Genomic DNA, 27794 nt, shown 5'->3' with positions numbered 1-27794 from the left:
AGATGTTACAGACCATTTTATTAATTTCATATAGTGTCTCTCAGTCAATATAAATCAACTTTTTAAAGAAAGGGGGAAAATATGACATTGTAATAATTGTCCTACTAATTGGGCATCATTTCCATAAAGTGTTATTAGTTCCTTATTATGTTAGTATGCTAAGCCTGCTATTTTAGAGTACCACAGACTAAGCAGCTGAAACAGCACAAGTTTACTATTTTACAGTTCTGGAGACCAGAGGTCTAAGATCAAGGTGCCATAAGGCCCTGCTCCCTCTGAAGATGCTAGGGATATAACCTGTTCCAGGCCTCTCTCCTTCGCATCTGTGTGTGTTTCTGTGTCCAATTTCTCCCTTTGGCATAAAACACCAGTCATATTGGTTTAGGGGGCCAACCTACTCCATGGTGAACTCATATTAACTAATTATATCAGCAATGACTCTGTTTCCAAATAAGGTCACATTGTGAGGCACATATGCTCAGCATATGAATTTGGAAGAGACACAATTGAACTTTTAACACTTGTGGTACTTGGCATTTTCTTTACCTTTTAGCACTATGGACAGTGTGGGAAATCATTCTTCATCGGTTGTTTTTTAGAGATTTTACTCTGTGCAAGACAACATAAATAAAATTAAAACACGGTTATTTTAGTCAAGGATCTTGTAGTTTTGGAGATACACTATAGATATATGAAGAGGTGTCTGGCAACTTAAGACAGTGAAAAATATGGTCAAATGACTATATCTAAGAACAAGAAATAATTGAGTCCTAAAAAGCTTTTACAAGGATGTCAAGCAGTGGATGTTTCTCACATTGATGTTCCTCTCTCTCTTTCTCTCCCTTCCTCTCTAAAATCAGTAAACACCTCCTTTGATAAGGATTTTTTAAAAAAAGAAGACAAAAAGTTGTATGGTGAGCATAATTTTATGCACAAAAATGTGAAATTGGTGAATTGTATACACACAAAGGCACATACACTTGGAGCACAAAATCAGGATTCTTAAAAAAGGAAAAAGTGGGCACAGGGCTGAACTCAGTAGAGACCTTTAAATGCTATGCTAAGGAGTTTGGATTTGGTCACATAAGCAATGGAAAGATGTAGGAACATTTTAGAACAGCATTCTGAAGTGATATTTCAGGAAAATTAAGGCAGCATTATAAATGACTAAAGGAAGGAGAACGTGGAAATAACATATTACATTTCTTTAGAGGATGAAGCAAAGGACACTTTCCTGTCACATATGTGAAATCCCATCCCTGTTCTGAAAGCATTCATTTTGCCAGTCCTCCTCCTCCTTTTCTGACATTTCATCAATTATGAAGCAGTGGAGGCCTGGCGTAGCAGCAGAAGTGGTCTTACTGCTGTCCCTGATTATGGTGTGCTGGACCATCAAGAAACAGAACCACACAGTCATTTGAAAGCCCTGGCCTCAAAGAGCTAGCTCTCACAATTTCCCAAAGCTACCAACACCTGCAGTCACAAGACAGGCAGTGAGTTCATATTGCCAAAATATTTTAAATAATATCAGAAGGTAATTGTGTGCAGGTTTGTACTGAAACTTGGTAAGTGGGAAGGCCATTGTTATTCTGGACTGCACGTGCAAAAGAAAAATATGTTATGGGACACAGGAAGAGTCCCCTCTTTCTGACCCAGGAGAGAATAAAGCAGGACTATGCATTCAGTTTGGGGATCTCATTAGGAGAAAAAGAGAGACAGACTGCAGGAAGTTCAGAAAAAAAGAAATCAACAGAAATAATTAGGGAACCAGAGGTATTTACTCTGGAGGAAATATTAAAAGTATAAATAATGCACACACAGTTGGCTAACTAAGGAGAACATGAGAACTGTCTACAAATACCTAACGTGTGTAAACATGGAAAACTGAAAGTCAATATAAAGCCTAGAGCAAGAAGGTAAAATTAAAAATAAGGCAATTAAATGAAAAAGAAGATTCCAGCAGAATACAAGAGAAAGTAAGGCAAATTCAGTACAAATAGTTGATTTTAACTTTTCCCAGAATATTTAAAAACAAACGTCAAATAATAATGTGTGTTGTGTAGGGTACAAGCATCAAGGAATAAAGGAGTTTTACCTAATAATATGTCACCCCTTTCCTCTTAAAAGAAAATTATTTTAATACTTGGGCACTAATAAAATAAAGATGTGGGGAAATTATTTTTTGCTTTATTGGAAAATAAAAGCACATTTTAGCCACCTAAAGTGTTTGAAGATAGAATGTTGCTTCTGGAAGTTGGGAAATTCTACTCAATTTCCTCTCTTATCTGGAACCAATTCTACTTACCTGCTAATAAAAGAAATGAGCTGAATAGTTGTATTATTTGTCTCTTTTTCATTACTACTCTCCCCCTGCAAGCAAGATGAGAAAAGAGTGTTTCTTTATGAGAATATACAGCTGCTACCTCTTCCCCACCAAGCTTCTCTCTCACCTGAGTCGACTTTGAAAATCCTATCACCATCAAATCACACATCTGCATCTAGCCTTTCATTTACTTAACCTGAAGTCTCTTATTTGAATCTGTATGATTTGAGGGTTCCTATAGTACCTCTAACGCATAAAGGAAGATCACCGAGAAAAAGTTGTCATTACCAGAAGCCTGATACATCAACTCATTTTCCGCAGTGGCTAGTACAGTACAGATCCCAGAAACACATTTCCAGATTAAATGAGTGGGTGGCCCCAATCCTTTTTTAATATTCTGAAAATTACCAGTTTCTAATTATTTCACGATCATTGTTATGGATTTGTCTTTTTTGTTTGTTTTCTTGTATCTGGAGCATGACTACTATTTCCTAGATGATAGAGGCAAAACATTTCATTTAAAACAATCTTTGTGAAAAGCACTGTGCGTGTTTCTCTTTTCATGCCGAAGCCCAACAGAATGAACATTTACCCTGAAATCATACCTCACTACGCAGAAGGTGGGTTGAATGGAGTGTCCTGAAACTAGGGATGTGGCCTGAAGTTTAATTTGCTGCTTTGTTTCAAGTCAAAGCCCCAGATTACATATGTATATAATCAGGAGCCACTCCTGCTAAACCTGTCATCATAGATGTTTCACTTTTCTAAAGGAAATCCGGTTCAGGAAGGCAAATAGAAATACCGTCAGAAGACCAATGCAAATTGAAGTAAGCACAAGACTTTTTGATCACTATTGAGTAGAATAAGCTTTGGAGGACTTGCTCCCAACCCATCACCACTCAGAGAGTAGCTTGCACCCAGGGTTTCCATTTAATCTTAGTATAGTTCCTCCTGTTACCCCAGTAGTCTGGCATGTTATAATTTCAAAATAAGACCTTTGTTTATAATGAAAATAAATTAAGGCCCTGTCTGAATTTCATAAACTTATCAATGAACATCTTCAATTTTAGCTCATTGCACAAAACCAACTAACAAATGTTCTGCAGTTTTATGCCTCAGCCAGTAAAAACTACTACTTACTCTGACCTACACTAATAAAAAATTAATTCTATTAAAAACTTACAAGTAAAAGCACCTATTCTTATAAGTTAAATTCTTATTGCTATGTTTGTTACCTTCCATTTAAATTTTTTTAAAAAGCCACAGTGAGATCAGGTGGGTAGTAAACTGATCACAAGCCAATATCCAATGAATGTGAAGACATATGGTGTGACTTGGAGCTGGAGAGCGAATGTTCTCTTGGTCTACCACAGTTCGGGAAGTGAAGTGTAAAATAGGACACAAGTGACTTGGGTACAGTCATTTAGCATCTGTTCCAGTCATGTTAATTCAGGTTGGACATCATATGAAGGCCGGAACATAACATGATGCAGAAACACTTCAAATAACATAATTGCCAGTTTAATAGCTTGGCAAGAAATGAATGTTTAACCTTTGCAGGCAGAAAACTGGGTTTATTTTAACAGTTAAGATTCTCGATTCCCCTGAAACCATGACAACGCACCATGAAATGAAGGTGCCCTTCATTCTAATAAAGGTAATGGTGGTCACTATTCAATCATTTATTCATTCACTCATTCTTTAAATTTCAGCTCAAATATGACCTCGTCCATGAAGAGTGATTAACAGTTTTAAAGGATATGTTAGAAGTATGTATTTTAGAAGTAAAGATAATAGCAAGTGTAAATGAGTGACCAGAATCTAAAGTAAGGAAGTCAATGAATAGGGTATTCGTTTTATACTAGAAAAGCACATAAGAGAACAGGTGGAATACAAAAAAAGTGACATAAGGTACCTATATTAAAGACTTGAAGAATATTGTATATTTTAGCCAACACTCTATGTCCTATAGTAGGGTGAAGATAATTTTCTTAGAAATAGTTTTGCTTAGAAAGGGGGAAATAGACCAAACTTCCTCAACATTATAGTGTTCTAAGACTACTCAAAAATTTAATTGACTTCCTTTAAATCTAAAAAAAAAAAATGTGACCACGAGGATATCACTCAAAATGAAGATAATAGCTAACTTAAAGAAGTAACTTCTATATGTCAGAAACAGTTCTAACCCATATATAAACTCACTTAATTTCCCCTAACAACCTAATGAGAAAAGTTCTATTATTATCTCTATTTTACAACTCAGGAAACTGACAATTAGTGAGCTTAAGAAATTTACACTCACTTGTAAATTTCATGTCTCAGGAACAATGCTAATCTAAGCACTCTATACACATTGTCATGTTCCATTTTCATAAGCATCCATTCACTCAAGCAAAAACAGAGATTTTGTAAGGTTAATTCATTTGGCAAAGTCACAAGCTGGTAAGTGATAGAACCAGAATTCGAATCAGATTTGTTTGATTTGAGAGAATAAGCTCTCAATCACTACCACATTCTGAAGAACCACACACATGTACACACAACAACGTTTATATATACATATGCACACACATGCAAATATACATGAATAGCATGCTGATTTGTGTGTTATACAATGTTTAGAGTGATAAAAAATATCCTATATAATAAAAGCCTAATATGCTAAGTGTCTGGTTGTCTGGTCATCCGTTCAACCAATCAAAGCATAATATGCTAATGATATGCTAAGGCCACTCAACCACTCGCTATGATGTGCACTGACCACCAGGGGTCAGATGCTCCGACTGATAGGTTAGCTTGCTGCTGGGGTCCGGCTGATCAGGACTGAGCAAGATAGGCCGGACATGCCCTGGAGCCTTCCGGCCGTCCCTCCCCGGCTGGCCAACCTCCTGCGTCCTTCCCCAGCCCTGATTGTGCACCAATGGGGGTCCCTCAGCCTGGCCTGTGACCTCTTGCAATCCGGGACCCTTTGGGGGATGTTGGAGAGCCAGTTTTGGCCCGATCCCGCAGGCCAGGCCAAGGGACCCCACTGGTGCATGAATTCATGCACCGGGCCTCTAGTGTTAAATAATAGAGTTGTGTGTTTTTTTAAGAAATCTCCACAAACAGAAATGAACTTTTATAAAAAGAGGTTGAATAGAAATAAATGGCATGCCATATATTTGAATCCAATGAACTGTCAGCATAAAATATAAAAAAGATGTGACTTCTTAGGATAACATATGTGAAAACAAACAGTATTTGGGTGATTTGTAACTGATAATTTTAACAGAAGTCAATACTGTAGAGTGACCACAAATGTCAGATTGACCTGAAATTGCTTCAGTATAAATTATGGACGTTTCCACTCAGTACTGATCAGACCACCTGAAATACCACCATCAGTGACAAAGGCCCTGGGAATTTTTAAGCTGTAGATTTAAAGATGTGAGAGTTGTTTATAAATATTAGCAGAACTGTATCAGGGAGAAAGAAAATGATTGGCTTAATATGGACTTAAAGGGAAGAACAAGGTATAATAATTATAAGAAGACAGAGTTTTGGGTCAAGCTAAAAATCAGACATTCAAACATTGAACTGGCTGCTGGCTGTCTTGATGAAGACACTATCACTCAAGGAATGGTTGGAGTGCAGTATGTTGGAGATACGGTCCAGTGAATTCAAGCATCTGTCAATGAGTCATATTGAATGTCTCTTCCAGACCTCACTTTCTATGATTCCATGGAGTCTCATGTAAGTAAAAGAAAAACAAAACAAACCTAAAAGTTTGAGTAAAGTTCAAACTAACAATTGAAATAAGGTGGCAAATTATTTAATATAATCCCTCAATTTCTCCCCCCAATTCTGACCTAGCTTAACCAATATGACTATTTCAGAAAGTAAAAGAGCAAGGAGTCTGGCTGTTTGACTCATTTTCCAATAAACAAGTCCCTTTAATTTTTCCCACTGTAATATATGGGAAATAAACTTTTAAAAATGATTCATATTTCAACATACTCAAGCCCTTTCTCTTATAGTCATAGACTTTGCATGGCTCTAAACATGAAAGATGACATTATTTTATGAGTAAAAATTAATATTTCTATTAAATCACATTTCAAAACAATGTCAAGGATTCAGCTCCTGGAGAAACTCACTTTTTTTTTTTTTTTTTTTTTTTTTTGCCTTTTGTATAAAGAGTACAGTGTGTGAAAAACACAAAGAAAATGCATATTGTTGCTTTAGTTACAGAACATCTCTTGTCAAAAGGCGTCCCCCCTCTCTCCATCTGACTGTTGTTTCCAGCACTCTGTCTTTCCATTATCCTTTGCTTGCTAACATAGCTTAGTCTATAATAAAGGCAACGGAGTGTCAGCTTGAGACTGCCATGAAAACTCACATCCATACAAAGCGTTTTTCCACGTTTGTTAAGCTTCTTATCACCCACACACAAAAGAAAGAACTCTCTTCTCCTTCTCTCTCTACACCTCTCTCTCTGCCCTTTTCAAACGATCGTTCTAATTTCATTGAGACTCTTTTGCTAGGGTACCACACTACAGTTCGCTCACTATAGGAAAGTGAACCCCAACGAGCCAGCTTGCGACGATGACAAACCATTTCCACTTCTTATGTTAGCATTTCATCTCAGAGGACTCTTTTCTCTCTCTGGCAGTTGCAAGGCACCTCTTTGTCTCTATTGAGCTTACTGTGTGAAGGCGCGTCATTGACTACAGTGAAGTGAACTCCAAATTGCCAACTTGAAGCTGGCACACATTTTAAAAAAAAAAAATTGTTGAAGTTGAAGCCCGCATGGGACTTGTGCTACCCTAAGCAGCAGTTTCTACTTTTATGACATTTCCCTTCTGTGACAGCCTCAGGTAGAGCCAACATGCCAACTTCTGTATTTGGGGGTCACAAGAATTGGTGATTTGATGCAACTCGTTTGATCACATCTGCACGCCACTCCCGCATCCATCACAGTTGTCCTTTCTCATTGTTCTCTCTCTTCGCTCTTCTGAAGTCACGCGGTTCTTTAAAGTAGAAAAAGTTTTAAAATGCTAACTGTGGTGGCCCTCTCTACAGGAGGGTTTCCCAGCAAGAGGAAAATGCAAGGCATTAAGGCAGTCCTCTTACGAAAGCTATAGGCAAAATTCTCTTCTCAAAGTCCATTTCTTCATCCCTTGCTAGGACACACTTCATAAGAAAAATTATGCAAAGAAGCAGCGGCTGCTTCTTTCCAAGGGGATCCTGAACGTGCTGAATATCATTTAGACTAGTTGTTCTCAAAATGTAGTCTGAAGACCAGCAGCATCAGCACCACCTGGGACTGCGTCAGAAATGCAAATTCTTGGTCCCTACCTCGGGCCTACAAAATCAGAAACTCTGACAGTAGAGGCCATTAATCTGTTTTAACAAGCCCTCCTGGTGATTCCGACACATAGTAAAGTTTGTACTGTCTAACCAGTGGTTCTCAACCTTCCTAATGCCGCGACTCTTTAACACAGTTCCTCATGTTGTGGTGACCCCCAACCATAAAATTATTTTCGTTGCTACTTCATAACTGTAATTTTGCTACTGTTATGAATTGTAATGTAAATATCTGATATGCAGGAGGTATTTTCATTGTTCGAGACCCCCAGGTTGAGAGCCGCTGGAACCAACAGTTCATATGCTATTGCATTGGATGAAAGTGTGTAATTGGAGTAGAATCAAGTAAGTGCACAATAATAAGAGGAAATGAGGAAGAAATATGATAATGGAGTAATAATCCATGATGCTTTAACCTGGATTTTAGCAAATTAAACTCATCAACACCGGACCGTGTCAAAAACTGATACTTTATTTGAAAAATATCCTTAAAACCATGAATAAAAATAACACCTACATCAAGATCAGTTGATTTATCCTAGTATCTGCTAAAATAAATCTGAGTTTCAGTTATTCCTGCAACAAATATACCTTAAGCACTTGTTTTATGTTACACTGTGCTAGGATCCAGGAAAAGAGACAGACTTCAACCTCACATGTAGGAGGAGCTAGGACATTTGCATGCAATGCTACAACACAAAGGTGAAAATAGCTCCATGAAGCAAAGATAAAATGTCCTGCAACTTCAGAAGAGGTTGAAAAGCTTTTACCTGGTGAATCAAGAAAAGCTTTGTGAAAAATATACCTATTCAATTAACACAAAACAGAAGTAGTGAAAAATATACTAAACTCTTTAAAGACAGTAAGTGTAAAACTACAGCATATGATTTTTACCTTTTAAAGTTGTAGTGCTTTTTTAAATGAGGGTGCATTGAACCAGAAGCTTGAACACCTGACTGAAAGGGAAAATTTGTGTACTGCTGGAAGGAAATGTATGCATCAAAAGCCCTAAAAGTGTTTATACTGTTTCACCTGGTAATTCCATTTCAAGAATTTAACTGGAAGGAATAACCAGAAATGTGTACAATGTTTTAAATACAAGAATAATCACTGAAGCAAAAAAATATTTAAAATAAATTTTCACAAATAGTAGTTTGAATAAATATGTCATCCAAATAAAGGAATATTTTGCTGCCATTAATATCATGTTAGAGAACAATATGTATTGACATGAAAAAATTACTCTCCCAGACATTGCCCTATGAGTCTTGTTTGATGGTCTTCATACGCATGCTTCATGATAAAATGTAATTATAGTATAGAACTTTCCTGAGTTTTGTGAGTTGTTCTAGTGAATTATTGACCCTGAAGGATAGTGGAACCCCCTGAATTTGTAGCCAGTTAGACGCACAGGAGTTCTGGAGAACCCAAGGTTGGGGCTGGTATCTAAAGTCTTGTGGAAGACAGTGCCCTCAACCTTTGAAGTCTATGCTAAGTCTAGATAGGTAGTGTGAGAACTGCATTGCATTCAACATAGAAAAACTCAATTCTCCATGAACATTTCTTACTTTTTCTTACCACATATGCTTTAAGAATTCCACGTAATAATACTCCCCATATTTCAGATGTTAATCAGGATTAACTTATACCAAACAGTTTCATTATTAACAAGATAATATTATATCCACAACCTGCAGTTTAATCACAAGCAGATTTAACTTAGTCTTTCATCACTCAGAAGCAGAGAAAAATAAGTATAATATACACCTGAGATCTTCCAAATGAAATTCAACAATAGTTCTCGCTCTGCAGAGGCTCTGCATGTCCCAGAGTCTTATTCTATAAAAGCAGACATTCTCCCTGAAAAGTCGTTTTTTTCACAGTAGTTGTAGAAGTTGAGGGATAATATCACCTACATGATTCTTACTTGTACTGAACTATAGAGAAGTTTCGAGAAAATATGAAGCTCTATGCTGCATGCTATTGGGATTTTTTGTATTTTTAATGCAAGAAATTAAGTTTATATGTGTATCTTCATTACTCAAATAATAATTCTAAGAGCAAATAGTTTGGAGCAGAGAAAAGAAGAAAAGAAGAAAAGCTTTAAAAAGACATCAATGACTATGAAACTGTATTTTACTCTTCATGTTGTTTATCTCAAGGAAGCCACTGCAGAGTTCCTTGATGTGGTAAAATTCAGGAATTGGCCTGAATCCTCTGAAGAAGGAAAGTTTTCATGTTTATATCAGAATGTTCCTGCTTCTCTTGAAAATGTCACAATTGCACCTTTAAAAAAACTCAATTTATTTTCCCTTTTACTTTGTAAAATACCAGTTAAGAAATATCTAGCTCAAAATATAATTATGGAGTTAAACCATAACATGACAGAGGTGTGCATACTAAGATCAAGGCTGAAAGTTTTTGATCCTTAGAAGAACCACTAGGGAAATAACTCAAATAATATAATCGCCATTTTGCATCTAATGATGTAGAATGTTCATTTTGAATAGAGCAGCCATAGGTAGGGAATGAGTCAATCTTCAAACCACCCTCAATCCTCTATAAATTTTCATAACATTTAACTATGGGGATGCAAAAGAAACCAAACAATTGGAATTGAGCTAGGGTCTCCTGAAGTAGATACCACCATTCTCATTAACAGCCGAGAGGCAAGGCTGGCTCTATATTATGAAATGGATACAGAACCAGGCCCTCTCCTCTGGCCGTCTCAGTAGCCAGAGAAGAATTATTGCTTCTTTCACTTAACGACTTCTGTGAGTCTTTAAAAGTGCAAACCATGCCCACTGACCCCATGATCTCAATTATTATGACAAAGACCTTGTCCTATTTCTATATTTCATGTCAACAATGATGAAAACAATTGATATTTATTAAGTACAAAAAAACTGTACGATAAGCATATTTATACATTATTTCATTTAATCTTAATAATAGCTCAGTTTGGCAAGTGACATTAGTCTTATTTCAAACCAAGGGAATTGAGGAAAGAGATTAAGTTACTTATTCAAGATTGCTTAGTGTTGATAGCTTAACAGCTAATAAGTAAGGATTTGACCAAAGTCTGTGTGTTCTAAAGGCCAACTCTTATCCATTACAGGACACTGGAAAGAATGGCCCTATAAGGGAAAACTAGTGGAATTTCAGCAATCTTTATTTAGAAGGTTTTCTATTAAGCTATTAGTTCCTTGGCAAAGTCTGATTAAACAATCAGGTGTTGCTTTGTAGTCCATTTGTGTTTTGGGTTTGTTTTGTTTTTGACAGATAACTTTTAGTTTTTATTTCGTAATCATAAACTTAACTCTGCAATCCAGTTATACTGGGAAGGGGTAAGGAAATTATGGAATCCAATGAATTATGGCAAGAGCACAAAGATTTATAGAACATTCCAAGCACATGGGGGTGAAGGGGTGCTCTCCTGAGCTACAGAAGGAATGATCTGGTGGTTAAGATAAAACACAAGTCAAATTTATTAGAGTTGCCCACAGTCAGCAATGGAGATCTTCTTGCTGGTCTTGCCATTCCTGGACCCAAAGGGCTCCACGGCTGTCACAATATCCAGGCCTCCCTTCACCTGGCCAAGACCACATGCTTGCCAGCCAACCACTCAGGCTTGGCAGTGCAGATGAAACACTGGGAACCGTATGTGCTGGGTCCTGCATTTGCCATGGACAAGATGCCAGGACCTGTATGTTTTAGGATGAAGTTCTCATCCTCAAATTTCTCCCCTCAGTGGTTCTCAACCTTCCTATGGGAACCAATGGGCTCATTTAGTTTGGGGAGCTCACAGACTGCATAGAGGAAGTGATGTTTAAACTGAGACCTGAAAAATGGGTAGAAAGCTAAGTGAAGGAGGGGAGGTGGTTCTCAACCTTCCTAATGCTGCGACCCTTTAATACAGTTCCTCATGTTGTGGTGACCCCCAACCATAAAATTATTTTCGTTGCTACTTCATAACTGTAATTTTGCTACTGTTATGAATAGTAATGTAAATATCTGATATGCTATATGTGTTTTCCGATGATCGCGACCCACAGGTTGAGAACCGCTTGGACTTGCTGCCTTTGCCATGTGGCGTGTGAAGTCACCAGCCTGGCACATAAATCCCAGAATAATTCTGTGAAAGCAGGAACCTTTAAAACCAAATCCTTTCTCCCCAGTGCTCAGAGCACGGGAGTTTTCTGCTGTCTTTGGAACTTTGTCTGCAAACAGCTCGAAGGAGACGCGGCCCAAGTGCTCGCCGTTGATGGCGATGTCGAAGAACACGGTGGGGTTCACCAGGGCTGGTCACCGGCGGCTCCAGGGCTGAGTGTCTGCAAAACGGGCTCCATTTTTTTTTGTATGTGTTTTATTGTTGTTGTTATTTTTTTCCCTTTTAGGAATATAAGTTATTCTTAGGTGAAATTCATTTAAACTGTACCCAGTCTCTTTTTTAATACATAATTAGTACCTGAAAATGTGAAACATATAGTGTATATTATCAAATGACTTCTGCAACATAACAAAATTGTAAAAATATAAGAACTATAAATAAACACGATTTTAGAAGCTGTCTTTGGTGCTATATTTCCAACATTTCACATATATTCTATAATTATATATATTTTCTTATCACTCAAACTCATGGACAGCCAGCTTAAGTCCAATGAGCTTCTAAATGAGGCTTAAGACTCATTATTTTCAGCATATATTTTCATCTTTTTCATAATTGTTTTTCTAAGTTTAATAGTCTATACTTTATAAGAATAATCTTTTTCTATTTTATACTCACTATATAGGTTAATGGCAAGATACAATAAATCGTCATTAGTTTCCCAAACACTTGCCCAAAGTGGCAAGACTCCAAAAAAGAATAGTTGGCTGCCAAATAGCAACACCAAGAAACTAGTTGACCAAAATGTTTTTTTTTTTTTTTGAGAAATCAGTGTAGATTATATATGAGCCTGGACTATGTGCAAGTCCAAGGAAAACATATGGCAGAATGGTTTTTAGAGTGGAATGTAGAGGCAAATAAACCAGAATATGAATCCCAATTCTAGGTGTACTTAGTATTTTATGATTTCCTCAACCATAAATGAGTATGGTATTAACACTTGTCTTAATCAGTGCAGGCTACTCTAACAAATAACCATCATATGAGTGCCTTAAACAACAAACGTCTATTTCTCACCATTCTGGAGGCTAGAAATCCATGTTCAAGGTGCCTGCATGACCAGATTCTGGTGAGGGTCTTCTTCCGGGCTGCAGACTGCTGACTTTTCCTTGTATCCTCAAATGTGGTTAGAGGGTAAGCTGGTTTCTTGGCCTCTTAATATAAGAGGACTAATTCCATTCATGAGGATTCTACCCCCATTACCTAATTGCCTCCCAATACCATCACATTAGGCCCTAATGATTAGGGTTAGATTTCAATGTATGAATTTTGGGAGAACACAATACATGAATTAGTTCACGTTTATCTTAAGGATCAAATGACATGGTGCAGGTAAGTTACAATTTCTGACATATAGTAAAGACAAGAAATATTAGTTATCATTATTGTTATAATTTTAATTATTATAAGTATTGTACTTTAGCACCAGGAATTCAACAGAATCTATAATACTAAGATTAACTCCTTATTGTTCTTTGGCATTCAGATCAAGAATACAGCCATAATTGATTTGAGCCTAGATCACATACCTAGATAGAGGTACTAGATACTTTAGCCTAATGGTACAGAGTAATCAGAAGTTGTTCAGTTTAAGAAAGAGAAATCTTTTGCAACTTTTAGCAAAATATTACTTGGGTCTCTCATCAAAACAAAAGGTTCTTCCTAAGTTGCATATACCTGATTCAAATGGGTTGATTTGTCTCAGGTCAAAGATAAATCAATGCTTGGTTTAGGAAAAAAACTCAGTCTCCTAGATCATTTATTATTTTTATTAATTTTAATTATGCCATTGGTCAAGTTTAATATATTAATAACACTTAATGAAGCAGACTTCATCATTGAATGGATTCTTACTGATAATCAAAGTGAACACTTTAAAATGAAGTATACGCTATTTCTAACCACTTGGACACCATTTGGTATGGCCAAGAGAAATTTACTGAATGGTGTCAGGAGAATCTAGATAATTTTATGCTAGAAAAAGTAGGGGAAAATCACATCCCTCCATGTAAACTTACAACAGTATATTTCTGTGAATATTAACAAATGTGATTTTTCCCCCAAGAAGAAGAGAATTATGCTTAGCATTAATCACAACTTTAAATTGAAATCGGAATAGTTCAATAAGGGTTAAGCATGATGTTTAGAATCTAGTTGTATACTCTTGCCAAGGAAAGCAACATGGACAGTTGCCTTGAGATGAGAGGAAAGCATAGTTTTAACCAAAACTTTTAAGTTTGTTAATATAATCCCAATGCTAAATCAGCTTTAGAAACCAATGGAACTAGAACAGGGATGGCTCTAGGTAATAAATGATTGAAATCACTATGAGAGACCTGTCTCCTAGACAAAGACTTTATAGAAAGAAGAATAATGACATTTTTAATTTGCAAACAATAACTCTGTTAAAAATAATCAGTCAATAACTAAGATAAATTGCCCTGAGCCTTAAATATGTCTTTAGCAAATTGAAAGAGAAATACAACTGAATGATTCAATGATATTCTTTGGCAACATTTCAAGGAAATTAAAAAGCATAATGTGAACATTTTTGTCAGGCCTCAGTAGTGCTGGTGAATATTCTATAAACAATGATATTTCAGCATTATCCCTGGTCACAATCATACCAGATGTTATAATTCCAATTGTTATTCCCTGGCTCATAATGAAAAGAGAGGGGAAAAAATTATCCTTCTATTTACGACAATAAGAAAAAAGGTAACTATTTTATAGACTATCAGTTCAAAGATGGTAGGCTGGATAGTTTTACCTTAAACAGACCATATTATAGTGGCAAGTACTGACAGTGTGTAGTTACGATGTCCTGTTTTCTCATAATTCAGCTTGAATTTTGCTCAATTCACAGTATTTCAGAAGAAAACTGAAAGAGACATAACCTCTGCAGTAGTCAGTGGCAACTTTCTATGAGATTGGAAATGTATTCACTGTGAAAATATTGAGTCACTAAGCCTTCAGACTGCATTCCAAAAGTCTACTAGAGACATTTCAATCAAGGGTGTGCGAATGTGACAGCCAGGCCATTTGGGGTAAAAAGCATTGGACAGAATTATGTTGGTGAATTTAGTGCCCTCCAAATAACCTCATGTGTGGCCATGATATTAAGTCATAGAGAAACCTATTCATAAGTTGAATATTTTTTTCCAAAAAATGGGAAAAAAGAGTCTTGAATTCCCCATAAGAATGCTAAATTACCCCGTCTCCCAATGGAATGATTCACTTTCATTTCCAATAGCAGTAAAGCCTATTGACCCCCATGGTGTTATCCTTCTTGCTGCTCATGCAGTACTTTCTTTAATCTCTCGGATCAAAGATTGGTCAATAAAAATCATCTCTGCTTTTGTGGGGAGCAAACAAACTACACTCAGTCCTATGATAATTGTAAGTTTTCACAAAATCCTAGAGAAAGAAATCCTAGTGTGTTATTAAATTCGCAAAGGAAAAAAACTTGTTTTCTATTTGGTGAGCCATGTAAAATGCACTAGGTTTTCCCACAGAAAGTACAGATAATCTCTCTTGGGGAGTTGTTATTCTGGTTTTTTTCCCCCCTTCTTTCTAAAAATTTTAAATGAATTTTGAATCAGTGAAAGATCTCTTACCAATGACCCTGAACACTGAAGTCCAATTTTTCTGCAGAAAAAAATTACATGGAGGTGTCATTTTGAAAAAAGAACATCAATATAAATGACAGCCTCAATATGAACTGCCCTTTGCAATAAAGGAAACATGCCTCAATCCCAAACGAAAAGGACAACTTCTTTGGGGAAAGAGTAGACTGGTTGTTTTCTCCATTAAAGTTTGGTCAACTTTGCTAAGTAGTAGCAAGTTTCAGGAGAAGGTGGAAATAATATCCAGGTTTTGTTAGGTCTGTGACTAGACTCACTTCATTGACTTATTTCAAAATAGATCATCTAGCAGTCACTCAGGCGAGATTCATGGTTCCACTGAATTAATTTCAAAGTTGACAAATTGCTAATTTAGTAGGGCACATGTTGCCATTTCCAACCACATTAAGCTTTTAAATTTTTATTTCAATTTCCTAATTGCTGTTCATAAGAACACATACTACCTTCTGAACTTTTTTTCCATCCTTGTTTAAATAAAATAAATAATTAGTAATTAATAAATTAAAATAAAAAGTAATGGGAAATTAACACTTTGCAGAAGTGAACTCTGTGGAGGATATTCTGGTACATTTACCATAAGGAAATAATGATCAATTTCAATGATATTTATAATACCAATTATGTGAGATGGATATTCTAAACTCTGTTAGGCATTTTGTGTAATGCATTAGGAGGAAAGAAGTAACTGAAAACATGAAAATCTATAAGGACTATCAAATACAAAGTAGCAGAATCGATTGCCAGGGAGATAGAACACATTCTACACTGAGGTTTACATTTTCACATATTATGATCTATATTAACATGAGTATTACTACTGGTATTCTCTGTATAAATATGATTTAAATAATTTTGGGTTATTGGGAATCAATATCTGCCTACTCCATATCTTATGGGACTATTATAAAAATAACTGAAAGCATTTACTTTCAAATCATCAAAAACTAAGATTAAATCTATCCAAAAATTATTGGTACTCACTATTATTTGAGAAAATAATTCAATGAAACTTTGTCATATTTATAAAAGAGTTGTTATGATTTTTTAAATAATAATAATAGGAGCATTGGTTTGATGTTAGAGAGACTTGGGCTACAATTCCAGACCCATGACTTATCCTCATTTACAGAGTCCTTATGCTTATTTAGTTATTGTTTTCTTCTTTTACAAAATTGACATTTAAAAAATATATATCATTGCTTTGTGGCATGGATTAAATATAAATACTACATTTTAAAAAAAATGCCTGCTACCACTCTTGGCTTACTCTAAGTACTCTAAATAGCTAACTTTTACGGAGTACTTACTATTGTCAGTCCTCGAACTGAGTAGTTTTCTTATATGAACTCATTTAAACTCCAAACTAAGCTACAAGATGCTGACCACATTTTTTGATGAGGAAATAAGGGCACAGATAAATTTGATAACTTTCCTAAGATCATTGACTTAGAGAGTGGCAGAGGCAGGGTTTGAAACCTACATGGTCTGTCTCAAGAGCATGAACTCTTGGACACCACACTAAAATCCATCTCTCGTTAACAAGAACTATTAATTTGTCAGTTATTTATGTTAACGTGTATAGCGGTGTCTTACACTGCAAGTACTTCAGGCTTGCATTCTTTTAACTTAGGGTCAAAGCCTGGCTTCGTCCTGCAATGATGTCAACATGTCATAATGTCAACTTGGGCAGCTCATTGAGTATCTCTTTCTTCTTCACTAGTAATATGAGGAACTGACTTTCAGTGCTGCAGAGTTGATAAAAGATTGTGCATATAATATACTTAATAATCATGATATTTCAGTAGGTCATGGTGTACTCTGGGGGGAAAAATTCTACCCGAACCCAGTGACCCAAATGCTTTGTGATTTCATGGTTTTCAGACTGTTCTTTCCAAATCCAGGCCTCTGGACCCTCATGAAGAGTCAAACAGGAACCTGAACTCACTCAACCCCAAACAACCAGAACTTCTTATTTGTACTTAATTTTCATACTCCCACTAAGAGTGTATTGAAAACAGAGCAAAAATATTTTAAAACTCTGAATTCAGAGATGTACCTTCCAGCCAAAATTTAATTATTCTATCATTGCCACTTAGATCACATGCTAACAAAATTTGGCAATGCTAATTAATTTAAGTGTAAATCACTTCTAAGAAAGTATATAAAAACTGTATGTTTCTAAGTTTCGAGAAAGTTTAGTTAAATCATTTAATTTCAAAATGATGTTTGGGAAGACTACTTTTCTATCACTGGTCTGACTTATGGTCACTAATAGTCAATCCTTATGAATGATACCATCTCAAAATTTATAATGTAAATACCTCGCAGTTAAAACTAGTCATGAAGAAGTAATTCTACACCATTGCATTTATTCACACTTTCAAAAATACTTATTAGACATTTATTGAAACTCATGTAGCAACCACTATAAAAGAAATACATATTTTATATAGAAAACTAAAAATACAGAAATGTATAGAGAATATTTTTATCTACTTCCAGACTTTCTACAGTTTTTATATAGTTTCACCTATTGCATGAACAAAACTGCCTGAACTAAGCTTAAGTAATATGATAGAATAATACATACTTATTATACCAATATTAGGATATGCAGAAAATTAAAATGAAGAAAAAATTCACACAGAATTCATAACAATGGAAATTATCATTAGGAGTTATTGTATTTTCTTAATATAATGTCTCATGTGTTGTTTAAAATAGTTGAGATCATTTTGTATGTTCTGATTTTTCTGTGTACTTAGCACAGCATCATTCAGATGGCATGGATGGAAAGGAAGTTAGGATGGAAGCAGTAAATGACTTCTGACAGTGAATAGTCTGTCAAATTAAAACAAAACACTATGTCTCAGATCATTCAATAGGTTTAAGATACGTTAGAATTAATTACTGAAGAATCATGGAAATATAAGAAAGTTAAAAAGGCCATATTGTTCTTCTATGTAATTCTGCAGTGGATAAATGTGGGGGAGGCGGGGGAGACGTCTTTACTAGGTCTCTTAACTTAAAACTTCTTAGCATGAGCTGAAACAGAATTCCATCACGTTTGGTTAAAATCTTCATCCTTAACATCTATAATCTTCTCTCCTAACATGTTTATTTCTTAATGCTGCATATTGGGATATGTTCTCAAAGTTTTAAGCAATTTCCCCCCAAAACTGATGAGTACACAAATCACCTGCGGGCCCTGTTTAAATGCAGATTCTGATTGAATAGGTGGGATAAGATGGGAGACCCCTCTTTTCTCACAAGCTCCCAGGGGATGGAGTTGCTGCTGGTCCACAAGCCATGTCCAGCTCCCACAACCCAGCAACGCAAGGGTGAGATGACCCCTGGTTGTCACCAGATACAGAACCCAGGCTTCTGTGTCAGGGCGCCCGCTTGGCAAGAAGAAAGAATCTGCCCGTTCTCTTTGAGACTGGTCAGTTTCTTCCTTAATAATTATTTACAAGCCACAGATTGATTTTGTCTTTTGATTTTCATTATTTCCTGTGCTTTCATAAGCCTATTAGTGGGTATTATGAGAAAAGGCAACAGGGACAATGAACTCTCAAGCATTTATATCAGAAGTTTGATTATATTTAAAATGAAAAGGGGGTGTGAAAAGGGGGTGTAATGTCACATGAGTGGCTGCAACAGCCAGCCGTGAAGAAGTTGGAAAGGAGGAGCTGCCCAGCAAGTTGTAAGAATAATGACTCTCCCACAGGACACAAAACTACCTTTTTTATTCCGATTTCTTTCAATGCTAAGTGTTCAAATGATATCAGCAGGCTAAACCTGTGGTGCCGACAGGTGAGTGTAGACATATCCTGGGAGAGTCCCTGCCTGGGGCCAGGCACAGATGGCTGTCAGTGATCCTGGGCCGCATTAAAAACCTCCTACAGCATGAGAGCCAGCGCAGAATATATATAATTTAGACCACTGTTGGGAACAAAACAAAGTGAGAGAGAATTTCACTTTTAAATGTCCATTCTCCCCAAACAGAAATAAACAAAAACAATCTATCTACAGAGCATCATGCTCCCCCGAGGCAAATGATCACATCTCTGCATCAATTGCTTTCAGAGAGAGCTTCTGTGAGCTGGGGATAATTAAGTGCCGCCCTGCCCAGAAGCAGGGGGATGGGTAAAGTGACCTACTGAAGTCCCAGTCCTGTAATTTAGGAAATGGGACCTGACTCCTCCAGTGTAAGGACAGAAGTGGTGGTAGAGGAGTTAGCAGGTTCTGGTGGCCAAAGGCATGGGGCTTTAACCCTCTCTCTGCCGTGCCAGAATGTTCCCAGGGAAAATGTCTTTCCTGCTGATGTCTGGAAGCAACCAAATCCTGTGGCCCTCTAATCCCAGTGGAAGTCATCCTGTAATTTTCTATTTGCATTAGGACATTCTCAGGGAAGTCTCAGAACCCTGTGGGTGGCTGAACTGTTAGGTAAACAAGCACAGATTTTTATTTTGATTTTTTTAACTTGTGGTTTGTACAGGAAAGGTACAGAATCAAAGGCCTTCATGTGTTTTCAGAGATCATCATTTAAAAATTTATTTTATTTTATTTTTTCCATTACCATTTATCCCTCAATGGCCTCTTCCACCTTCACTCACCCTCCTCCACACACACACCCCTCCCTCCCCAGCACTCTCCCCAACAGAGCTGTCAGCCTGCTCTCGATGAGTCTGTCTTTATTTTGCTTGGTAGTTCAGTTTGTTCATTAGATTCCACATGTAAGTGCAATCTTGTGTACTTGTCTTTCTCTGACTGGCTCATTTCACTTAGCATAATGTTCTCCAAGTCTGAGACTAATTTTGAGTAATCCCCTATTATCCAGAATGGTGTTGGCTGAGAAAATTTTATTTTAAAAATATAAGTTGCAAGAATTGAAAATTTGTACTTTATGTGGATGATTAGCTTCCAAGGCCTTAGAATGCCTGGTCCTGAACTCTACTGCTAACTCTAACTGGCTGCTATTGTACTGGGTAGCATTGGTAGGAAATGTGGACAAGAGACAGAATGAATTCGCAAATCTATTACCTATCACTGAGAACAAAACCAAACAAAAAGCCAAACTCAACTACTAGTGGGATTCGAAGAGTCTTCATTACTGATGGAGAAGAGAAATTATCGTGAGGCATTTTGGGTGCTGAGAAACATTTCTATGTTGTTTAGTCCGGGCTGTAAATTTCCAGTTCAGAATTGGTAATACAAAAATGCAGCAGCCACAGGATTCCCTGTCACGTCCTGTCTCAGGCTCCTCGGCATTTCCTTCATGAAAACAGCTTACACTTTATTTTTATTTTTTAATTGATTTTAGAGAGGTAGAGAGAGATAGAAACATGCATGCCCCACCTCAGGGATTGAGCCTGCAACCCGGGCATGTGCCCTGACCTGACTGGGAATGGAACCGTGACCTCCTGGTTCATAGGTTGAAGCTCAACCACTGAGCCATGCTGGCCGGGCCAGCGTGCAATTTTGTACTTGTAATTCCTCCTGCTCTTCCCAACTAGACTATAATTCTATGTTGACAGAAAACTATTGCTTTTTCCTTCTTGAATCCATAGCATTTATAAGCTTAGTACCTTATAAGTAATAGGTCTTGCTAAGTAGTCATAAGATACATTTTAAATAAATGTTGGATTTTTACATTAAATTTTTCTTGAACTAACAGAGGTTCATTGACCCTTTGATACAGACATTTTTTAGGTGTTCATTTTAGTCATAGGAATGGTGTATTTAAATATTAATACTTTTCATAGGACTATTGGCTTTATCTGTGAAACTGATTTCTCATTGTCCTACTATAGTAAACTATACAAGCAAATTGCTCCCATGTTATGGATGATGAGAAAGGAGGACAAAGATTCCCGATTAGCAAAATTAATATCCCAGATAAACAGGGAATTAAAAGCCAGATATGTAATCAGCTTCTTAAAATATTCTGTTACCTGTTCAACCACGAAGTACAACTCCCTCCATTACTAATAGAGTTCATCCATTAGCTCAATTATATTAATGGAAGCACTATTTAAATCACATGAATGCCTAATGACTTATTTTTAAATTTACAGGTACAGCAAATGTACAGTATATAAATACACCGGCATTCAATTAATATAGAGGACTTAATTATTTTATTTTTTATATATTGTAACTTATAACATTTTTTCTATAAGAAATAGAGACAACTCATTTCAAAATATCAAGGTTTCTTTTTTAAACAAAGCACTCAGATACTAAAAAAAAACACACAAAAAAAACTGAATACTTCATAAAGAAAATAGGTTGCTCTCCCCTAAAATTGCCTCTAATGTTAGCTGAATATTAATAAAATCCATAAACCATTAGTGCATTATAGCTGCTTTGTTCTGAATTACATAGACCTTTTATGTTTATTCCTCAGTGAAAATGCATAAAAAAATGAAATCCACTCTAATTGTACTCTCTGAAGATAGCTGGTGAAATCATTTCTAGCAGCTATAAATCAATTGTAGTATTAAAATGACCTGCCAGGTGCATCTTCTGGGTATCAGACTAATTAAGGGAATGTATTAATTGCAACTATTCATCAACACCACCAACGTTGTTAAGTAACCCTTACAATGAATCTTTTTTACCGTATTATCTAGCAATAAAACTGCAGTTTTATAAAATGCAAAGGGTAAAAAGAGAGAGAAAAAAAGAGAGAGAGAGAAAGCTGGAAGAACAGCTTCTGCTTCCACATTTCAAAAGGTCTTACAGAGTTGCAAGATGGCTAGAAAAGAATTTTTTCTTACAAAAAAATGTTTCACTTACCTTCATGCTTGGTTTCGATTGTATTTTATTTTATAAAAACACCTTGAATGTGTCCTAATAAGTTAATTCTGGATTTTAAAACCCAGTTATTTTACTGCTCTTACTTTAGTATATTATAAATGAACTAGAGGACTGATGCACGAAATTCATGCAAGGGGCTCGGCTCTCCCAGCCCAGGCTTCATCTGGAAGGTCATCGAAAGGACGTCTGGAAGGTCGTTTGGCTGTTCAATCTAATTAGCATATTAGCTCTTTATTATATAGGATATGTAAACATGTATATGTGTGCATGTATAAAACCCCACTGCATGGTTGCATAAGTGTGTGTGTGTGTGTGTGTGTGTGTGTGTGTGTGTAGCCTTCCTCAGATGGAAGTCAATTAAGCTGTAATGGTAATTAGTATCAAAAGAATGTCAGAGAAATGTAGACTTTGATCTTAAGTAGTAAACTGAATAGGTTTTTGAAATTAATTTCAAATGACTGCCATATCGGTATTACACTTTCCATTCCTCAAAGGAGAAAAGAAGTGTAAAATCTAGAAAATTGTTACAAAACTCAAAATGTTTTTTCTTTGTTAACGAGCCAAATTCTTAGAAAGCATTAAGTGGCTCACTAGTTTTAAGACAAATATTGATTTGCTTTGTCATCGTGGTAATACTTTTGAGTTTGGCTCTCTTTAGCACTAGAAATAACACAGGTGACACAATGACAAACTCCAAGTGGGAAAGATTGCTATTTTCTACTCTTCTGGTGCAAATGACTCAGAGACTCTGAATTGACCCTGAATATCCCTGAATAACAGTTCTCAAAGCTGGTTCTAGACTTCTGACAATGTGATTCTTTTCCGATCAGGTCTTGGCAATCTGTTACTATTTTTTTTGGAGTTTCTCTGCAAGGAATCTGTTCCTTATTTAGAACATTCTGAGTCCACCGGGTCCAGAGTAGATTGGGCTCTAGAGTGACCCCACTTTACAGCAGCACATCTGAGCCCCTACAGAACAGATAGGGAGACTGAGTTAGTGGGATCAGTAGTTACACACCCTAATGCTCTCAATAGTAGTAAGAGGAGTACTCACTATATCGGTTGCTCCAACACAAGTTGCCTATTGGTATTTGACCATGACCAAGCAGCCTCAGGTAAAGCTGGCATCTAAGGCTTGTACTGAGGCAAAGAAATTCCCCTGCTCCTGCATAGTTAGAATTTTAAGGTGGGACAAGAAATTTGTTTAGCAACTGCCCTAAGACTAAGAAGAATCTTCTGCAGCTTCTAAAATGAGCACTCTGGAGATAAGAAATTGACTGGCACCGTTGGAAACTTCTGCTTGGTTGAGTAAACCATTTAGTTCCCCCAGGGGGAGGTAAAGTCACCAGCCCACATCATGGATTGGAGCTCTAAGTTCACTCTTCCTCTCTATTTCCCAAGGAGCTAAAATAAAAGAGAAATTTAAAAAGGACTGAAGGCTAAAGGGACAGACAAAACCTCCCATGTAAGGGCAACAGGGGCAGAGCTTCCGGCGAGAGAGCCCAACAACCCCAGGAAAGCACAGGCAACAGGAAGTCATTCGTGTGAGCAGCTCTGCCGCCCGGGAGCAGCGCGGGACATCGGAGCAGTCAGGACCAGCTTTGTAAAGAGGTCCTCATTCGGAGTCTGGGAGACAGTGGGCATAACACTGATTTGAGTTTGCCAAAGAAAACGTTCAGGCTTCTGTACTTCTCTAGTGGTGTAAAAAAGAAGAGGGCTGAAAAGATCAAACATATGAACAATCAAATGGCAATCAATACCTATCTACCAACAACTGAATCTAAAAATCAAAATAAACGAACAAGGAATCTAATGAACAAAAACTGATGAATAAAATAGAACCAGAGGCATGGAAAGGTGGAAGTGACTGACAAATTTCAGAGGGAAGGGCGGAGGGGTGGGAAGAGATCAACCAAAGAACTTAGATGCACGCATCCATTACCTATGGACACAGACAATAGGGTGGTGAAGACCTGCTGTGGGGCAGGAACTGGGTGGAGGGGGGCAACGAGGCGAAAAGGAGGGATATCTGTAATACTCTTAACCATAAAGACTTCCTTTTAAAAAGTCACCCAATTTTCATATATTCTTAAAGAAAACAAGAAATATGTTATTTTAAAAGTGTTATCTACAAACAGGATCAGCTCACTTATTGATGCTAATCAAGGAGAGTAGAAAAGGAAATAATCCCAAAGTCACTTTGGGCTCTGAAATTGTGTTTGGATATTTCCTTTGGATACAGGGATGCTGCATGAGACTGTTTTTCTTTTATTTCTCTATTCGTGACAAGTTCAAAAAGGGAAAACAATTGGTTTGATCACCTCTCAGATTTATTCCTTGCATCTTTGTGATTTCTTGACAATATACAAAACAAAATAAACTTAATTCAGAACATGCTTGTAAGCTATTCAATTTTCCCAGGTGGTCCCATTGGTTGACGCCTTCTTGAAATTCTCCCCATGCAGGGAATAATTAACTCCCACTCAAACTGACATTTTGTATTGCTCTTCATCTTCCTGTGCATAATATCAAAGGCACGATTATACCTGACAACATTCAAACTCATAAATATACTATCATATTTTCCATGTCTCTCTCTCTCTTTTTTTTTTTTTAATCTTTGAAGCAGAGTCCACCATCCATTAATTCTTCCAAGTCTGTTCATGGTCAGGCCTGCTCCTTCACCTATATGATGTAAAACAGCATTTTTCAGATATTTTTGCCTCCCCGTTCTCCCCTCCATCTTACAGGTAAAGGAATTTATTTTTTCAGCATTTTAATTGTGTTAGTTCACTTTTCTGGTCTCCTCTTGGGTCATGCATCCTCTGAAATTTGAACTGCAGTTCCAGAGGAAAGTGCTTTTTTTAAGCAGCATCCTGTAGAAAATATTTTCTCAGTCTTATCAAGAAAGTCAGTTTCTTCTTGCTCATTGACACCACCCTACCTTGTACACATCTCTGTTCATAACACTTTTTACTCTGAAGAGTATTGGTTCATTATTTGATGCCTCATTAAACTGTTATCTCCCCAAAAAGCAGGAATCATGATTTATATATCTTATCAATCCAACACCTAGTATTTTTCTTGGTAGAAAGTGGTACTGTTTGTTGAATAAATAAATGAAGAATCTATTAATCACCATCACCACCATTGCAATGTTACACATATGCCACTCTTCCTCTCAACTCTATCCAATGAATCCTGCTTAAAAGATACCCTACAAAATTCACTTTATCGCTGAGACCGGTTTTGCTCAGTGGATAGAGCGTCGGCCTGCGGACTGAAGGGTCCCGGGTTCGATTCCGGTCAAGGGCATGTACCTGGGTTGCTGGCACATCCCCAGTGGGAGATGTGCAGGAGGCAGCTGATCGATGTTTCTCTCTCATTGATGTTTCTAACTCTCTATCTCTCTCCCTTCCTCTCTGTAAAAAATCAATAAAATATATTTGAAAAAACAAAAAAAAACAAAACAAAATTCACTTTATCTTGCGTCCAACTTATAGCTCAGGCATTTCCTCTAAACTTGAACGACCTTTCCCTTTGTCAACTCTGGTCCTTTCAAAGTGCTGATCAATAATAACCTTATCTCTTTAAGAAATGTTTTTATCCCAACTAACTCTACAAGTCATTTTGCAACTTGGTTGAAGAGGGGGAGGAGGAGGAAGAGGAGGATTGAGTACCATCAACTAAAAGCCTTTCATGTTAATTTCTGTATATCAAGTATTTATTTTCCTTACAACAGTTTGAAATATATGGAATGAATGTAACATTATTCCCATTTACAGATGGAATGACTGAAGCTGAAAACATAATCAATAACCTGCTAACATCAACCTTCTTTTGCAACTGACTAGGACACAGTCTTGTATTAAAGAATGAACAAGGTCTTTAGAGTCTGAGAGATCTCCTTCCAAATTCTATCTCAACCATATGTGACCTACGGGACCGCTCAAGGAGTCTGACCTTTAGTATGCTAATTTACAAAACCGGAGGGTAAGAAGTCTAAGAATTTAGTTACCTTTTCCTTATCCCCAGTTATACTATAGTCTACATGTAGTCATCAATAAATGGCTTTGGTTACATGATGCTTATAGTAGTTAGTGTTTTTACTCCCTAAATGCACAATATAAAGGAAGAAAATGGATTTATGTTCTTTTTCATTTCCCCAAAATACTTACCAATTTTTCTTACTTTTAGCACTGTCTGGAATGGCATTGCATTATTTAATATTTTAAAAAGTTAATAAACTGTTGGAATTCATAATTAATCATACAGAAACTATGTACATAACTAGACCTACTACTACTACTATTACTACTACTAAAGAAAAATAATAAATTAAGAAAAATATAACTGTAATACACTGCAAAATGGGAGAATTTCCTGATAGCAAAGTCAGGTAAAAAAAGAAGAAAAAAAGTTTAGAAATCCTAACGTTGTGTCCATTTTGTTAAGGGAGGCTTTACTAGGGTAACATCATTTAAAATACTTGTCTAATGGAACCTTTAATATATACCCGAATGATCATTTCTCCTTCTTAAAATCATATGGAGAGATTTGACAGCCTCAATTTCTTAATGTAGCTGTTTGAAACACTGGTGTGTGACACACGTCTCTATGCTTAATTAGCCGTTTGAGTCCCAAGCATGCGATCGCGCTGCTTGGTATTTCTCGACATAAAATAAAACAAGCGCTATTACGCTGTTTGGGTCTTTTCGTACTCATTTAGAGAAAGCGCGGTTGCGCTGTTTGGGATTCTTCGACAGTGCTTTTTCAATACCCCCTGGGACTCAAACGAATCGCATGTTTTCTCGACATAAAATCTCAGCAGCGCAATCGCGCTGCTTGGGACTCAAACGGTTAAAGCCCTCTGCAGCCTTAAAACCGGAACCAAATGTCTCCTGTCAAGGAAGAGCCTTAGCACATAGTAATATAACCAAATGTTACAATTTATCTTTTGACTGCCTTGGAATTTTCCTGTCAGGGTGCTATTTCTAACTGGTCTAGTACATTCTTCATCACATTCCTCGGTTTTTGCTTCTGACACAGTCAGATGGGGCTCCTGGAAATTATTGATCAGCTGTGGCCCTGCAGTGAGCGTCTGAAGGCCATTCAGCGACATTGCTGGCCAGGGAAGTGCAACGTGCTGCAAGTGGTGGTGCAATTCCCACCATGCCGACTTCCTTTAGCTCACTGATGCTTCAAAGGGAAGCCTGAAAAGCAGAGCGGCGACTGATGTGGATGGTGAGAGAAGGAAACGCAGGTGGGATTTAAAGGTAACATCAAGAAAACATGTGTTAAAAAACATAAAACTCTCTCGGGTGCTTGTAGGCACCCTCCCCAGCACTGCCATTTCGACAACACCCGCTCTCCGCAGTCCTTTATTCTCCGGTCTTCTCAAAGGGCTACTGAGCCACAAGCAATCACACAACAGGGAGCACTTATGTCAGCCCCACACACATTTCTGGGAACTGAAATATGAGGTGTG

General features: G+C 37.0%; 1 pseudogene; it reads right to left on the bottom strand.

The window, feature by feature from the left end:
• Window positions 1-11099: 11099 nt before the first annotated feature.
• On the bottom strand, window positions 11100-27428 carry LOC139015772 (peptidyl-prolyl cis-trans isomerase A pseudogene; annotated as a pseudogene).
• Between the last annotated feature and the right edge of the window lie 366 nt (window positions 27429-27794).

Source organism: Myotis yumanensis, unplaced genomic scaffold (genome assembly GCF_028538775.1).
Source record: "Myotis yumanensis isolate MYYU_CA2020_CCGP unplaced genomic scaffold, mMyoYum1.0.hap1 SCAF_8, whole genome shotgun sequence".
In the NCBI taxonomy this organism is placed as follows: Eukaryota; Metazoa; Chordata; class Mammalia; order Chiroptera; family Vespertilionidae; genus Myotis; species Myotis yumanensis.
This window is presented reverse-complemented; position numbering and strand designations above follow the sequence as displayed.